Source organism: Halyomorpha halys, unplaced genomic scaffold (assembly GCF_000696795.3).
Source record: "Halyomorpha halys isolate HHAL.00 unplaced genomic scaffold, Hhal_1.1 Scaffold1137.1, whole genome shotgun sequence".
NCBI classification, from domain to species: domain Eukaryota; kingdom Metazoa; phylum Arthropoda; class Insecta; order Hemiptera; family Pentatomidae; genus Halyomorpha; species Halyomorpha halys.
The window spans coordinates 103,388-109,304 of record NW_027108967.1 but is presented as its reverse complement, the minus strand read 5'-3'; positions in this window follow the sequence as shown (position 1 = coordinate 109,304).

Here is a 5,917-nt window from a genome sequence, read left to right as displayed (position 1 = left end):
TTTTATACTTCTTGTACCATGTCTATTTTGAAACCATCTTACAGAATTGATGCTCTGGCTGTATCTCATAAATACTGTTTATGATACAATGAGCATACGGTTTAGCCTCGTGAAAAAGGGCCCCCATTTGTAAAACTATAGCCATTTCGGCACCAGCAATTAATAAAAGACCTGGCCCCGAAGAGGGAGATACCGCTAAGAAAGACAAACTGCCGAGGGACTTATAAGAAAGAGGAGCCTGCTTAGTAAGTTCCTCTATCGAGCCTTTTACTCAGGGGGTAAATATGGTCGTTACCCGCAGATATTCTTAGTTCACCGGCAAGATTAGAGGTTTCTTTAAAAATAATAAATGAACCTATAAAATAAGCTATTTATTTAAATAAGGGTGGTAGGAGGAGCTGGTAGCCGAGTGAATTACACAGGTATTTTATCTGTGCCCATTCATTTTTTTATTAGTGCTATTAGCATTTCACGTCAGGGATAGTTTATCATCCGGGAGGACTTTTCCTTACATCTCCATTTCTCGGGGGAAAGTCCCGGGGAAATTAATTTCATTTAATCCCCCGTCGCTTCTCACCCCGTCCTGTTGTTATATAAATTCCGCTTCGGTATTTCGCTATTAAGATTCTCATTTGAGACAAGAGAATGTGTGTTTTGATCCTATCGCGGAGAGATATATGCTCCTTCTCTTAGCGTCAGCTTTCAATAAAGTATTGGGGAATCGAGTGTTTGTATTCCGGCACAAATGGTCTCAATACCTAATTGACTCGCTACATAAATATCTGTCGATTTTATAGATGAATAATGGGATACTGAAGGATTGGGTTCAACGCCCATATTATCTCAGTATCTGCCTTTATTGGAATTAATTGAATCTTTCCATTCGATTGTGAAGTAAATGCCTGATAATGGGCAGGCAAAAAAGGGAAAAATACATAATTCCTTAGAAAAAAAACAGGTAACTCCTTTTTAAAACAATTTTGTAGTTTGTTTTTTTTAAATAATTTATTTATTGTTATTTACAACTGTATACACATATATACAACAAGTACATTTTCTGTAGGTGACATAGTGACATGATGCAAACATCTACCCATTGATAGAACTCCAATAACATTTCTAGAGGAGAAGATCTCGAAGCCATCTTCTTTTCAGACGCCTAGGAGGATTATTAGGTAATGAAGGAGAAGCCAGGTGAGAAACAAGTGGATTTGGGTGGTTGAGAAGTTTATTATGGAAGGAACGGTATCTGGTTCTGGCCAAATAGGCAACATATGGAACAATGAGGTCCTAATGGATGACTTAATTTGTGACAAAATAAGGAGCATTAAGGATTTTACGAAGGATTAAATTTGTAGTTAAATACAAGATAGTATTAGTCCTCCGACATGGACAGGAGCTATCTGGGATCAGAGCCTTAACACAGAGAGGAGAAGAACTAACAATAAACTGCTTACAGAGATTGTTCTATCAATATCTCTCAATATGAAGGCAAGGAGGTTTAGATGGACGGGACATGTGCCTCGAAGAAATCCATCAGGACGCCTCCACATAACGATGAATATCAGTAAAGTAGGCGAAAACCAGATGGTTATGCAGAATGAACAAAGATGTGAAAGAGTAGCATGCAGATAAGTTCAAAGCGGTAGCCCAAGACAGGCAGGCGTGGAAAAGGCCGAAGATCTAAAATTATGTGGAGTCAACCAAAAAAAAAAAAAAATACATTTATAAAGAGTGAGATAAGATTTTGAGATCATACAAACTTTTGAATTCGAGTTTTCGACGGAAATACACGTTTAGAGTTCATCTAACTCCAAGTATACAAGTCTCGCAAAATGGTCGGTGCGTCTGTTTATGGTCAGCCTAGCTCATAAACAAAAAGTCCTACGAAACTAGAATGACATAATTCATGTGTAGCCTATGATGATACGACTACTTCTTCGATATAATCGACCATTTTCATAATCGATTATTTTCTCAAAAACGACATTCGGAGTCAGTTACATCGATATGACTGATTTTAGCCAGCGCCTCTATGAGGTAGCATTTCTTGGTGTAGGAATATATCGCTGATTTACGACTATAAGTACCACAGCCAGTTTTCTCAAACTTGAAGTACGTTAACCCCTTACTTTGTTAAAATAGAATGGAGGTGATCCACCCTTCTTGAGGAACAAACTAAGTAATACTGCCCATAAATTATTCTTGCTTCGAATTAGAGCGTGGGCTTTTGACCCCGCTGTAACTATAAAAATATCGCTTAGTCAATCTCTAAATAGTTGAATGAAAATATCTACGTTTGTAGTGGTTAGGTTTATTCCAGAGGAGTCGAATAGTTCATCCTGGAACTTCTTAAACTTCATTAAGTTTCCTTAAAGTTCTCAGCTACCGTTACTTATGAAACTACATAATCCACTTTTTAAGAATAAGATTTTTTTTCTTATGATGCTTAATTTTTTTTCAACATAAAAAATTAATAAAACGTAGTCTTAGATTGTATTTCAAATAAAAATCTCAAATACCTAATGGATTATTAATTCTTAAAAAAAAAGAAAAACATTACTAAAGTTCTAAATGAGATGGATTGGATTTATTCAAATCCGTAAAAGTAGGTTCACTAACTTAATTTGATTATGCTTAGAAAACGGTTATTAAAGGAGATCAATTAATAAATTATAGTCATCTTCTTTAAAATTGTAATTTTATAAAATTAATAACGCAACAGCTATTACTATATATATATGTAAACATATTATGTCCTATTATAACTATTTTTATGAGCTGGAAAGGTCAGATAATTTTATTAAAAGGTATTTGTAGACAAACTGGTTAATATCACTCTCAAATAAAATACTGAAATTAAATAACAGTAAAAAACGGATAATACTGAAAAGCGATTAAAATTACAACTCCGTTCGTGTCCATTCAAAGTCTTTAATGAGATTGTAATTCTCCCCGAAGAGGTCTGCTCGTCCACACCTGAGCTTGCCACCACTAACCTAATCCTTTACACCCTATTTGCCTTTAATTTATATCTCAATCCTCCGATTTTTTAACAAATTACAATTCTCTATTAAAAAACAATTTGTTCTTATTATTAGTTATAATAATAATTATTTATAATATGCTACCCTTAAATTTAATATAAAAACAAGTAAAATTTATAGAAAAGACGAAAATTTGGATAAGAAAATCTTTTAAAATTTATTTCAAAATGTTTTCTGCACCTGAGGTTGTCACCATTAACCTAATCCTTCCTACTCAATTTCTCGCTAATTTATATCCTGATTCTCCGATTTCTTATCAAATTACAATCCTCTATAACAAAAAAAGATATTTTCTTATAATTATTTGAATAAAATCATTATTTATAATATTCTACCCTTAAACTTAACATTAAAAATGGATATATATTTAGATAAAAATATCTTCTATAAATAGTTATTTAAAAATCTTGTTCAAAAGACCATTATTTTTATAATAATATTTCAATATTTTTGGAATTCTATTTATTATTTATTTTTATCTGACGTTTCGGGGGTCTTGTCTTCAGGGTTAAATTACCTCGTCTTTAGGTCTATTGTTAATTTCTTCAATATATTCATGTTTTGACATTTCTGTGACTTTTTTAAATTTCACATGGACAATTTGTCTTACTTAGGACAGTATAAGAATATAATAATTATAGGGATAAAAATAATAAGGCCGGACCCGCCCCAGTAAGACCCCCTGGACGCGGCGGTCCGATGTAACATCTGAAATATTTACTTAAAACGGGAAGAGGAGACTTTAAGATAGTTAAGAAGAGCAGTGTTTAAAAAGCGCCTGAAATTTAAAAACGACGTTAAATTTTGTAAAATAAAAACTAAAACCTTATGGATGGTATAATGGCATAAACCTAAAGACCTAAATGTTCCTTACATAACCGATCTAGCCCGAACCCGATATCATTCCTTCTATTATAAACTCCCTAATCACCCAAACCCACTAGTTCCTAACCTTGCTTCCTCTTCTATTCCTGGAAATCCTCCGAGGCGCCTGAAAAGAAGATGGCCTCGTGACCTTATATTGTAAAATGTTTTTAGAGTTCTACCAATAGGTAGTTTCTTTACATGCTGTATCATATCATTACTTCAAATTTGCTTGTTGTATTTTATATACATTTGTAAATGGCAATAAATAAATAAATAAAAAATAGAAAAAATTGTAAATTTCCAGAATTTTGTTAAACGTTTTTTGATGAATTCACCTATTGGTTCCAATTGTTAACTATTACTATGTCTTATAAACCAAGAGGCAATCTACTGCGATTTTTAGGTCTTTGTTTTGGAATGTAATATTTTTTTTTTTCATTTTACAACCGTAAATCAGTAATGGCTAAACAATTGTTTTATTAATGAAAATGATTGTATCTGATTTAAATATTAACGAGAGAATACAGCATTGCCAACCTTGGTTTTGGAGTTACTTAGTAAAAACTAAAAAAAAAAAAAATAGTACGCTAATTTCCGAAATATCGGTCTGTCTTACAAAACAACAACAAAGTATACCTGGTTAAAAAAAATTCTCTCATTAGTTAGGCGGGGGAAATAAAAATTTAACATAAAAACACAGGCGCAAAATATGTGTTTGCCGGTTTAATTATTTATAGAAAGTATTTGTGTTAAATGGGGAATAAATGAGCCAAATTTAGCATGAAATGTAAGAAGAATATTCTTCTTTTCTTTGGATTCCATGGGTTGTAGAACAGATCTAATTAATCTTATTAGGTAGGCGGCTGTTCCGGTCCCGACATTGTCCAACATTGTCTTACGTTGTAGCCCCTGAGTTGATCCCTGTTCCCAATGTGTTAATCGTAGCAGTAACAGAAGGCCACTGGAGTAAATCACGACTCAATAAGAGGTCTCCCTCGTGGCCGGGGGCAATCGTTCGAGATCGCTGTAATCACTTGCTACAAAAAGTGGTGTCAAGATTATAGTTGAGTTGGAAGTCCAATCTTATACTGTAGTCTGCACCCATCCTCTCTTTGGAGGAGTGAACCGTTATTTCCAAGTGTCTCGGGTGAGCACCGTCTTTGAATTAGTATGATCTTCAGTTGGCCTAACTGTCAATTATATGGTATTATTTAAATATTGAACCGAGATACTTTCTCATGAAGACAATCCTGTCGTATCTATAATATTACTTGGTCCATAAATCATTAAGTATGGGGGAAGCTCGTCTAGATACGCCAAGAACGTACTAAACGACCGGCATCTCATTTTTTTAATCTTATATATTTACTAGGCCCTTCATGACTTAGGAGATTTTATTTACTTGATTCATAATTTACTAAATTAACTGATGAGCAAAAAATAATGTAATCAAGCAGACATTTTAATCACTTTTCAGTTGTAATAATTATCCTGTTATTAGATAAATCTCTTATATTTGTATGTGATCATACATAAAGACCTTAATGTTCCCTATGTAACCGATCTGGCCCGAACCAGATATCACTCCTTCCATTATAAACTATCTAACCACTCAAACCCCCTAGTTTCAAACCTTGCATCCTCTTCCATTCCTGACAATCCTCCGAGGCCCCTGAAAAGAAGTTGGCCACGAGACCAGCTAATGTAAAATGCCATTAGAGTGCTACCAATGGGTAGTTTCTCTACACGCCTGTAACACTCTTATTTAACTTAGATCAGATTCACTAAATGTATTATAATGTACAGTTGTAAATAGCGATAAATAAATATTTAAAAAAAAAATTGTATGTAATACCTCATTTTGTAAAATTATTTCAAATTTAGCCTATACAAGGAGGTGATTTGTTCAAGATCACATTCAACCGCCAATAAACGATTCCCACTTTAAGAGGTTGAGGGATCAGAACCCCACACGTCTACAGTGTAACAGAAAATAATTATCT